This window comes from Babylonia areolata, chromosome 32, assembly GCF_041734735.1.
Source record: "Babylonia areolata isolate BAREFJ2019XMU chromosome 32, ASM4173473v1, whole genome shotgun sequence".
Classification (NCBI taxonomy): Eukaryota; Metazoa; Mollusca; class Gastropoda; order Neogastropoda; family Buccinidae; genus Babylonia; species Babylonia areolata.
The window spans coordinates 566663-579162 of NC_134907.1; the positions used below are offsets into that span (position 1 = coordinate 566663).

The 12500-nt window shown below is 44.8% G+C and overlaps 1 protein-coding gene across 1 annotated transcript in view; it reads left to right on the plus strand.

Moving 5' to 3' along the window:
* The first annotated feature begins 5434 nt into the window (after positions 1 to 5434).
* Positions 5435 to 12500, plus strand: part of LOC143276655 (uncharacterized) — a 49102-nt gene continuing 42036 nt past the window's right edge. Inside the window, exon 1 of the mRNA XM_076581279.1 lies at positions 5435 to 5441. The gene's annotated coding sequence lies outside the window, so the exon portion shown is untranslated. The remainder of the gene's footprint in view (positions 5442 to 12500) is intronic.

Below are 12500 nucleotides of genomic sequence, written 5' to 3' on the forward strand. Positions count from 1 at the left end.
GTCAACATTTTCTTCACAATGGTGGTAAATGTGTTCTTAGTTCAACCTCTTCACAATGGTGGTAAATGTGTTCTTTAGTCAACTCCCTCTTCACAATGGTGGTCAATGTGTTCTTTATCTGAACCTCTTCACAATGGTGGTAAATGTGTTCTTTAGTCAAACTTTCTTCACAATGGTGGTAAACGTGTTCTTTAGTCAACCTCTTCACAATGGTGGTAAATGTTTCTTTAGGTCAAAACCTCTTCACAATGGTGGTAAATGTGTTCTTTGGTCAAATTTTCTTCACAATGGTGGTAAATGTGTTCTTTAGTCAACCTCTTCACAATTGTGGTAAATGTGTTCTTTGGTCAACATTTTCTTCACAATGGTGGTAAATGTGTTCTTTAGTCAACATTTTCTTCACAATGGTGGTAAACGTGTTCTTTAGTCAACCTCTTCACAATGGTGGTAAATGTGTTCTTTAGTCAACTTCTTCACAATGGTGGTCAATGTGTTCTTTAGTCAACCTCTTCACAATGGTGGTCAATGTGTTCTTTAGTCAACCTCTTCACGCTGCTGGGAAGTCAGTCAATTTCTGGACAGGTTTTAAAAAGGTGAGTTTTTGTGATGAGGGAAAAGCAGAAATAGAATCAGATGCACGGATATGATGAGGAAGGTTGTTCCAGATGTGAGGAGCAGCAAAGAAGAAAGAACGTTCACCATAAGTTCTTGTATTGACACGAGGAAGTTTCAAAAGGTAACAGTCAGAGGAAGAGTGGAGATTTCTTGTGGGAGTGTAAACACTGATAAGGTCAGAAAGATATGAAGGTCCTGCGGAGTGGAAAGCAGAATAGCAGAGTCACGCAATTTTGTATTTAATTCTCGCTTCAATGGGGAGCCAGTGTAGAGTTCAGAGGTGAGGAGAAATGTGATCAGTACGTGGGACTCAGACGGGCAGCATTCTTTGAAATTTTTGAATTCGATGAAGAATATTATGTGGACAGCCTGTGAGAAGAGAATTACAGTAGTTGATTCGTGAAAGCACAAAAGCAGAAATAAGAGTTTTAGTAGTTTCAAGGGAAAGGTACTGACGGATAGAGTTGATGTGACGAAGCTCACAATTGACTGTGTGTATCAGATTTACTTCCTGAGTATGTATGCTGAGGATTGAGTCAAGAATGACTCGATGGTTCCTTGCTGATTTAGAAAACTGAACTGTGGCATCACCAACCACAACAGAGGCAGAAAAAGAAGTAGATGTGGACATTCTTGCAGAGGAAATAATCATAGCTTCAGTTTTGTCATCATTCAACTTTAGTTTGTTGAATGTCATCAGGATTTAACATCGAGAATACAATCCTGCATTGACAGAATCGGACTGTGTACTTGGTTTTGTTCTGCAGACTTTTGTAGCTGAGTATCATCAGCAAAAGAGTGGTGAAGAACAGAATGGCCAGAAATGACATCAGAAAGAGGAGCAGTGTACAGAATGAACAGAACGGGGCCCAGGACAGAGCCTTGTGGCACACCATAGGAGATCAGGGTTGGATCAGACTTAAAGTTACTAACAGAGACAGTCTGGAAGCGGTTGGATAGGTATGAAGAAAACCAACCCAGAACTGTTGAGTGAATCCCCAAAACATGTTCAAATCTGAAAGGAGTATACTGTGGTCAACTGTGTCAAACGCAGCTAACTGATGGAGTAAAGTTAACACAGACAGTTTACCTTCATCAACAGACGGTAACAGGTCATTAACTACTTTCAACAAAGCAGTTTCAGTACTATGGGCAGATCTATATGCTGACTGAAAAGAAGAGAACAGGTTGTTTAATGCTAAATGGTCTGAAAGTTGGGAGAGAACAATTTTTCAATAATTTTGGATACAAAAGCAAGGTTGGATACAGGGCGAAAACTTTTGAGGTCACTGTGATCCAGAGTGGCTTTCTTTAGCAGGGGCTCTCTCTCTCTCTCTTCGCTGCTAGCAGTTCCTCACCAAGAAGCCCAAACTATGGACACACCTTCCTGGACGACACCCTGCAACAAGATGCAGGGGCGTGTTTGTCCAGTGCTGCCTGAAGGGCAGTGTTGTACTGGTCAGCTGAACAGTCCAAAAAGCACTCTAAGTCCTGATTTCAGGTCGTCACGAAAAGCTCCCCTGTCTATAGCACGAATGTTGCGCACGCTGCGATACACTGTCACAGAGGAGGGGATGTCTGTGTCGAGGACACTAACTACACACAAATTGTCAGACTATAAGTCATGATTCACATCAGACGATCGAAGAACTTCACTGGGCCTCTCAATCACCACATCAAGAGTATGACCATGCTTGTGGGTAGATCTACACACAGTCTGAGAAAGGTTGTACATATTTAGAAGTTACCATCAGTGGAACTGTCAACATGAAAGTTAAAATCCCCCAAAAGACAAATTTCCATGAAGACAGTTACAGTAGTCCAAAGATTAGGAAACTGTTCAAAGAACATGGTCTCCGTTAACTTATTAACAGAGGTGGACCAGGGGGCGATACACACACATGAAGTGCAAGCACGCTATGCTGGGAAGTGAGGGACACTTGAAGCATTCAAAGGAATGACTGTGTGAAGGAAAATGTGGAAGTGAAGGTAAGGTGCAGAGTGAGAGTGTCTCTGTAAATGACTGCAGTACCACCGCCACGGACCAGAGGCACGAGGGAGTGACTAGATGGCATAACCCACTGGGGGCAAGATCAGCACGTACTGCTTCGTCTCCACGGGGCTTGAGCACGTCTCCACAATAAACAGTAGATCAATGTCGTTGTCAACAATAAAGAAAGAAATAGCTGTTCTTTTCTCTCTGCAGTTTGGACCAACAGACTACGCGTTGAAAGATGCAATCTTAAGACCAGAGGGCCTACAATTGTTGGACGAGTGGGGGGTGGAGGGGAATGGGGATCAGGTTGTTGAAGTTCACAGAGGGAATAGTTTAATCGGCGATCGGTCATCGACTGGACAGGGGGAGTGGAGGACTCGATGTCTTGTAGGCACAAGCACTGGGATGGGCCCTACTGTGCTGACATTTCCGGCGCCCACCTCAAAACGGCCGTCACTTTCTCTTCTTCGATGAGCATGAAGCCCACTGAATCTGACTGCAGATCTGAGCACGGAACCAGTCTAGACGAAAACGTTTGTCAACACACGGACAGAGTAATGTTAGACTGCGTGCACTGAAGCGACAGTAATTCTGTTCTACTGTAAAGACTCGAGGGGCTCGGCCGCTGGAACAACTCTGCTCTGCAGTTTCTTCCGCACGTTCAGGTTGCTTGTTCAATGGCCGACAGCCGAGCAGCTGGATGAGAAGAGAAGAAAAACGTGCGGCTGACAAATCGAACCCATAAGTCCCATGTCCGTGGTAAAAAAAAAAAAATTATAAAAAAAAAAGGCGACAGAAAATACACCAAATTGACCAGCGTTCCATCAGTAGAAAGACTGTCACACTCACACCCACGAAAACACTTTAACGCAACATGCAAATATATATTCAACACCAGAGCTATTCCCTCAAGCACAATAAGGCGACGGGAGATAACTCTTTCGTTTTCAATAAATATGTGTTTCGCGCATGGTACTTTCTGTCCCCCTGTTCGGTATGTGAATGCCATGTACAGTTCTATTGGCTACCTCTGAAACGAGCCCTGTAAATCTACCGACCTATAAAACGAGCCCTGTAAATCTACAGACCTGTAAACTCTATAGACCTCTAAAACGAGCCCTGTAAATCTACAGTCCTCTAAAATGAGCTCTGCAAATCCTCGTTCAACATCTGCAGCAGTGAGTGACCTCACGCCTGTCCTGATTGGCTGAAAAGATAATAAAACACAATCCTCCCCATTCAGGACACCAAATAAACTTGACAGCACGGAGGTATGGGGCTGGGGGATGAGGGGTGTGGGGGTTCCTTTTGGTCCCCTTTCTCTTCGCACATCCCCTGGCTTCCCAGCCTGTCAGCAAGTGTGTGAGTCACCCTGACCCTGACCCTAACTGTCAGCAAGTGTGTGAGTCACCCTGACCCTAACTGTCAGCAAGTGTCTGAGTCACCCTAACCCTAACTGTCAGCAAGTGTGTGAGTCACCCTGACCCTGACCCTGACTGTCAGCAAGTGTCTGAGTCACCCTGACCCTAACTGTCAGCAAGTGTCTGAGTCACCCTGACCCTGACCCTAACTGTCAGCAAGTGTCTGAGTCACCCTGACCCTAAACTGTCAGCAGTGTGTTGTAAGTCACCCTGACCCATAATTGTCAGCAAGTGTCTGAGTCACCCCTGACCCTAACTGTCAGCAAGTGTCCTGAGTCACCCTGACCCTAACTGTCAGCAAGTGTGTAAGTCACCCTGACCCCTAATTGTCAGCAAGTGTCTGAGTCAACCCTGACCCTAACTGTCAGCAAGTGTCTGAGTCACCCTGACCCTGACCCTAACTGTCAGCAAGTGTCTGAGTCACCCTGACCCTAACTGTCAGCAAAGTGTGTAAGTCACCCTGACCCTAATTGTCAGCAAGTGTCTGAGTCACCCTGACCCTAACTGTCAGCAAGTGTGTGAGTCACCCTGACCCTGACCCTAACTGTCAGCAAGTGTCTGAGTCACCCTGACCCTGACTGTCAGCAAGTGTGTGAGTCACCCTGACCCTGACTGTCAGCAAGTATGTGAGTCACCCCTGACCCTGACCCTAACTGTCAGCAAGTGTTGTGAGTCACCCTGACCCTGACTGTCAGCAAGTGTCTGAGTCACCCTGACCCTGACTGTCAGCAAGTGTGGAGTCACCCTGACCCTGACCCTAACTGTCAACAAGTGGTCCTGAGTCACCCTGACCCCTAACTGTCAGCAAGTGTCTGAGTCACCCTGACCTGACCCTAACTGTCAGCAAGTGTGTGAGTCACCCTGACCCTGACCCTGTCAGCAAGTGTGTGAGTCACCCTGACCCTGACCCTAACTGTCTGCAAGTGTGTGAGTCACCCTGACCCTGACCCTAACTGTCAGCAAGTGTCTGAGTCACCATGACCCTGACCCTGGACTGTCAGCAAGTGTCTGAGTCACCCTGACCCTGACCCTAACTGTCAGCAAGTGTCTGATGTCACCCTGAACTGAACAGACGGTACACCAATGAGAAGTACAACGATCACCCAACCTCTCTCCGCCACTCTTCCACAGCCAGAGACCAAAGCTCTCACTAAATATACTCTGTGCACTTCTTTTAATTAAAAGCCGCCGTCGGCCTTCACGGCAGACAATATCCAATCAAAAACCAGCTGCCACCAACAAGGCGCACCATTGTCCAATCACCAGTGCTATAAACGATCAGTGATCACCACGTGCACAGCACAGAACAGCAGATTAACGTGCTCTGTGCTGGCAACGACAGTACAATTATCTGTCTGTATCTCTGTCCCTGTCTACACAGCCCATTTCTCTCTGACCTCAGAGTGTGGGTAGGTGTACTGTGGGGTGAAGGGTGCACGTGTTTGTGGTGAACAGTTCCCAAAGGACGTTTGGAATGTTGAAAATCACCAGGAGGACGCTCTTGAGCTGTTCAAAGTTCCAGCAGGTGTTTTGGAGTCACTGAAATTTTCTATGAGGTGTTTTAAGTCCTGTGAATGTTATCAGGGGGATATTTGGAGTCGTTGAAAATTCCCGGAAAAAAAAGTTGAGTCGTTGAAAGTTTCCCAGGGAGTGTTTTGAGTCGTTGAAAGTTCCCTGGAAATGTTCTGAGGCGTTGAAAGTTCTGAGTCGTTGAAAGTTCTTTTTAAATGTCTTGAGGAAATGGTTTTGGGTCGTTGAAAGTTCCATGGAAATGTTTCGAGTCGTTTAAAGTTCCCAGGAAATGTTTAGAGGCGTGAAATTCCCTGAAATGTTTTGAGTCGTGAAAGTTCCTTGGAAATTTGTTTTGAGTCTTTGAAAATTCCCAGGAATGTTTTGAGTCCTTGAAAGTTCACAGGAAGTTTCTTGAGTCGATGAAGCAACAGGAACATGTTTGAGTCAGTGCAAAGTCTATCAGGAGGTCGTTTGAGACAGTGAAAGTTATCACGAAAGTTATGTTAGAGAATGTCTGAGTCAATGAAAGTTATCAGGATGTTTGAGCTAAATGAAAGTTATCAGAAGTATATTTGAGCAATGAAAAGTATCAGGGGGGGTGTTTTGAGTCAATGAGCGTTATCAGAGGGATTTTTGGGCCCATGAAAGTTTGTTGCCAAAAAATTATCATTTGCGCGCCCGCGTGTGTGTGCATGCGTGGATGTGCGTTTTTCTCCGTGTTCTCGGAGAATCAGCTGGACTGACAGTTGTGACTTGTGTCAATCCGCAAGACACCACTGTGTATAAATGTCAATCCGTAAAAACACCCACTGATACAATGAATCAGTGTCAACTCCGTAAAGACACCACTGATACAATGTATCAGTGTCAATCCGTAAAAAAACACCACTGAACACCTACTACAGTGTCAATCCGTAAAAACACCACTGAACACTACTCATAATCCGTAAAGACACCCACTGAACACTGTATCAGTGTCAATCCGTAAAGACACTACTGAACACTGTATCAGTGTCAATCCGTAAAAACACCACTAAACACTGTATCATAATCCGTAAAGACACCACTGAACACTGTATCAGTGTCCATTCGTAAAGACACCACTGAAACTTGTATCATTGTCCATTCGTAAAGACACCACTGAACACTGTATCAGTGTCAATCCGTAAAGACACCACTGAACACTGTATCAGGTGTCCATCTGTATGTTACTAAGTGGGGCGAGGAGACAAGACAAGATAAGGAAGAAATATTTTTTTGCGAGTTCAGTCTTCAGTCTCTCACTCTCTCAGTAAACAAACAAAAAACAGACACAAGGAATTTTTCCCTGAGCGAATGATAATTATAAAACCAAGAACAAAAAAAACTTACATTCGCTCGCTCTCATCCTGGAAAAAAATAATCTTAACACAGGAACAAATGTCTTTGACTATCACAAGTCAAATTCTTTGCAAAAAACCTGACCCAGGTTCGCCCTCAGTTCCTAGGCTGGACAGCAGCCTGCTCACGGTAGTGTCCACCCCCACTCACTTGTGGGAAAACTCGGGCACCTCCTCAGTGAACATTACAGTTCAAGTCCCTCCACTCCGTGGCCAGTCACATGGAGCCCTGACAACACTTTTTTCAGTTCTTAGCTCACACTCCATTTGAATTATTCCTAGCTAATTTTCAATGTTCCCCCTTCATTTACTGTTACCTTATTTTTATCTTATTATATTTGTTACTCTTTCACAAAACTCATGCATTCATACAATTGTCCAGTTAACAATACAATATTCATGAGTCACGTCTTACAAATTACACAAATACACAAAAAAGTATGATTTATCAAAAAGCAAACATTTCAAAACCTAACAGCAAAAACTACTATATTCACAAACTATTCAATCATTAGTTACATTTCGAATAAACAATAAAGATAAATTTTCCCACCTGATGTTCGGAACATTCAAGGCACAGACCACATCACATCACCGAGCTCTGATGCATTCAGACTGACACTACAGCACATACATATAACGCACACACAAACATGAACATGCACAGCTCACGATTTCACCACACTTTACCACGTGCAAAACATTTTTCACATTCATACAGGTACTCGAAATGTACAAACAAAAATTTCGTTCTTCCTCTGGCCACAGGCATTCGAAACTCGCTCTGTCACATTCCCCCCTTCCCGGGGTGAAAAAAAAGAAACGAAGTATTCTTTTTTTTTCGGGAATATACAATGTGTTTTAAAAAGAGAATGCCAAACTCACAGTATATTAAATGAAATAATCCTGCAAGTGGAAGCAGACGACGCTTGTTGACAACAACTCACCCACATTCAAGCATCGACGGAGACAGCAATCAGTGGACAAGTCAGTCAGCTTTCACCTTCACACGAACACTTCGTCTCTGCACAACTGGCTCAACAGTATACTGCGACTCTGAAGAGGCAGACTACAACAGTCACGCACCTGTTTTGTATAATCCATAAACCCTCTAAAGTGTGTTACGCAACATAGCCATTCTGAACAACTAGGTAGCGACACATTTCAGGGGATCGACTGGTCTGCCACTGAACGGAGAAAGCAGATCTGCCCACACATTCCTTTCTCCCTGCCTCTTTGAATATCAAAACGAAATTCTCTGCAAGGACAATGCCCACGCATGACACGGCTATTTGTATGGAACCCTGACATCAAGTAGTGAAGTGGAGCATGATCGACCTGTAAATGGAATGGCCGACCCAGGAGATAGCGAGACAGCTTTGACAACGTCCACACAACTGCGAGGACACTCTCGCTCAATGGTACTGTATCGGGTTTCCCGATCCAAAAGTTTCCTGCTGACGAAAGAAACAGGGTGCAGAGTTACCATCATACTCCTGTAACAGGACACCACCAATGCCCAACCAGAACTGGCATCCGTTTGAACCACAAAAGTTCTTGACAAGTCAGGTAGGCTGAGAACCGGTGCAGAAGACAGCAGCTGACTGATCTGACTCAAAAAGCCTGTGCACACTGTGAAGTCCAAATGAGTTGTTTTCCACAGTTCCATTTCAGCAGATTCGAATGGCACAGTCAACTCAGCGAAGTTGGGAACATATCTTCGATAATATCCCAGTAAACCAAGCAACGATCGAACCCGTTTATTTGTAGTTGGTGTAGAAACTGCAAATCTTTTTCACTTTCCCCTGCTCTGGCCTCAAGCAACCCTTTCCGACAGTGTGACCCCAGAACTCTAGTTCTTGAAATCCGGCACATACTTTTGAAGGTCGGACGGTGAGACCAAACCTCTCCAAAGTCTGTAAAAACACCTCTAACATGATTCAAGGTGAATGGACCAGTTGACGCTATCCACCAGGCATCAAAAAAAATTCATGGCACTGAATCTTCCCAAGTTCAACCATTCGCATCATTCTGGCAAATGTCGCTGGGGCTGAAACCAAACCAAATGGCATTCTGGTCCACTGGAATAGCCCCAAAGGAGTCTGAAATGCTGTCTTGGGCTTATCTCTGCCTTCACTCTGATCTGCCAATACCCTTTGGCTAAGTCTATCTTTGTGAAGTATACTGCTGAAGCCAGGCGAACCGAACAGTTCGTCAATGTCTGGAATGGGCTCTGCATCGAAGATCGTTACCTTGTTAAGAGCGCGAAAATCAATGCAAACCCGTGTAGACCCATCCTTTTTCTTCACCAAACCACAGGAGCACAGTACGGAGAATGAAGAAGGTTCTATGACACCCATCTCTAACATAGACCTAACTTCCTTCTCCAGAATTTCTTTGGAAGCAAAGGGAAGTGGATACTGCTTCCTGAAAACAGGTTCAGTCTGTTGGAGTCTTAATTTCATGTTCTAAATTTCCGGTAAAAAGAACCAGGATCAGTCATCAGAAAGAAGAACATGACAAAAAGACACTCTTCAATTGAGTCTTCTGAGTGTATGTCAGTTGTCGTCAAAAACATCATCGATACTCTCTGAGTTGCCTCCAATCACTGTAGGGAGTTAAAAAAAAATTAAAAATATTGCTTAGAGCCCAGCCGACCAACTGTAGGAGTGGAAGAGGATCAGATTCCTCACCACTGGAAGAAGAGTTGTGGCTTGTGATGCTTCTAAAACCTTTGGTTCATACATAGGACCAAGGATACTGGACCACTCAATCTGCTGAGTTCCACTATTTGTACCTATCTGAACAAACAGTCAAAGAAGAACTTCCCGTGCAACATCAGATTTCATGACTATCTGCAGAGTCAGAACGACGAATGTACTTCTTTCAGCATGTTTGCATGAAACACCTTTTTCTTTCCGTTCATGTCAATTCTGTTAATCTGACCTGAAGACTTCAAACCACAGGAAATGGTCCTTTCCACATCATGAGTAGTTTATTGGAATCGGAAGGAAGCAAAACAAGCACCTCGTCACCCACTTCAAACTTCCTGTCAACAGCTTTCCTGTCATGGTACTTTTTACCTTTCTGTTCAGCAGCCTCCAAGTTTTCAGTGACCAACTCACATGCATCCGCCAAGAAATTCTTGAGGTCAAATACATATTGATATAGGGTCTTGTCCTCATGGCATTTGGTGAGCTTGACCAAGAAGATGCCAACAAATCCATAGGACCACGAGCCTCTGCGTCCCAAACAAAAGTTCAAACGGGGAGAACCCGGTCGATTCACAAGGGACCCTCTGCAAGCGAAAAGAACAGCTGGTAATTACCTGTGCATTGATTGGGTTGTCTCTGAATGACCTTAAGGATAGTTTTCTTAGTTCCATGGAACGTTCCACAACGCCATTGGACTGCGGATGATAAGGTGAAGTACGCACACCCTTTATGGACAGTAACCGAAGGATCTCATCCATCATTGCAGAGGTGAACTGCGTTCCCCTATCGGACTGAATCTCATCAGGGAATCCCATGCGAGAGAAGATCTTTAAAAGTTCGTTCTGCAACTGACACGGTATCAATGTTCTTAAGAGGAACTGCTTCTGGATACCTGGATGCGACATCATCACAGTAAGGACATAGCGATGCCCCTCCTCAGAAGGTGTCGGACTGATGGGACCAACCAAGTCAACTGCTATTCGTTTGAATGGCTCTGTGATCCTTTCAACCTTCTCGAGCGGAACGCAAGGGACTCGTCCTTTTGCCACAAACTTTTGGCAAAGGTCACATGACCGACAGTAATCTTTGACATCTTGTGTACACCAGGACCAGAAAAAAATTGGAAATAAATCTCGTCCACATCACCACGTAAGTACCTTCGCATCAAGATACCATTTCGAATGACGTAATAGGGCATTTTATTGGAACCATGTTTCACACCCATCTGCGCCATTTGAAACAATGATCCAAAGACTGATCTCCTTTCTTGAAGCTGAGCTAGTTTGTCAATAGATAAGTGTTCAGCGTGACTGATTCAAGAGGTAACTGGCTTTTTTCCAGCTTTCTGTGACTGAGCACGAGTCGAAACATTACTTGTTCCGGAAACATCCAGTGTGTGAATACAGGTTTACTGTCCCTGTCTTCCACAACACCAAGAAACAGACCAACAGAAGCAGTTTGGTTGTCTGATTTCTGACCTTGGAAAACAGAAGTCCAGGGTACCAACAATAAGGGTCTGCAACTGGGTCTTCCCAGCACACAGCACTCCAAAGGGACCTGAATGCAATGGGAGTATCCACCCTGTACAACCGCCAAGGGATAAAACTTCCACTCGACCACCCAAAGGTACGCACTGCCTGAGATCTGCCCAGAAACTGATCTGGCATGACAAGTGATCTCCTGACACCTGCAACATTAGCTCCTGAATCCCTCAGAACTGAAACAGCTTGCCATTTGACCAAGCCTTGTAACAGTGGGTATCCTTCTCAGGACCACGGGCAATACAACCACTGACTAGAACGCCGGTGACTGGCTGATCTTTTGCAGTCTTTTCCTGGAACATGAGAACGAATGTCAACCTGTGTAGCAGCACTAGCTGACTTGGGAGTAGGGCAGTCTTCCTCAAATGGCCAAATCCTCTACAATGCCAACACTGAGAAGCTCGTGTAATTCCACCCCTGTGAATTCCACGGGGAATTCTACTCCTGTCACTGGAACGAAATCCTCGATAACATTTATCGAAATCTGGCACAAAAGTTTGAGACATGCCTCCATTGCTAGAGTTCGGACTTTCTCGACCTCTCCCAAAGTTCTTCAGTCCTCGTGCACGTCTGGGAAACTGCCCCCCCTACCATCATAGACACATGATGGATCATGAACAAACGCAGTCGAACCCGTGCCGAAAGTCGAGAATGCGACCACGACGACCTAAATCCTTACCAGGATGTGCCAAACGGTAGTTTTCAGCATGGCGAGTAAGGTCTTTGACAGTTTTTGCAGTCCCGTTCCCGGGAGAAATGCTGCCAAATCCTGAGAAACACATGCCAAAAACTGTTCTGCCAACATGAAGTCAAAAAGATCTTCGTAAGTCTGACCAACATCCGCAAGAGCAACCAACGAGTTACAAGATGTATCAGTCGTGTTGTAAATGTTGGGAAAGATTCATCTGCTTCAGGTTTAGCACTACGAAACTTCTCCCGAAAGCCATCTTTTGAGCACTGAAATTTCAGCAAAAGTTCTTTCCGTAGGCTGTCATATGTCATTGTACCTGAAGAAAAGAGATGATATAAAGAGAGCAGTCCCCTCCAGATAAGCAGACAAGTAGATTGGCCACTCAGACGAGGGCCATTTGTTAGCCTTTGCGTGCGTCTCAAATCGGCACAAAAAACTGTCAATATCATCCTTCTCTTCTTGAATACAGGAAGTTTAGGATACTGGGGTCGAATCCCACCTAGGGCTCTATTGCCAGGCAAGGAAGAATCAGAAGCAGAAGTTTGGAGCTCGAGTTTTTTCTCTCCAATTCATGTTGTCCTTTCTTTCTCTCTTTCTTCTGCCTCCAACTCTGACCAACAATCTGCTCTCA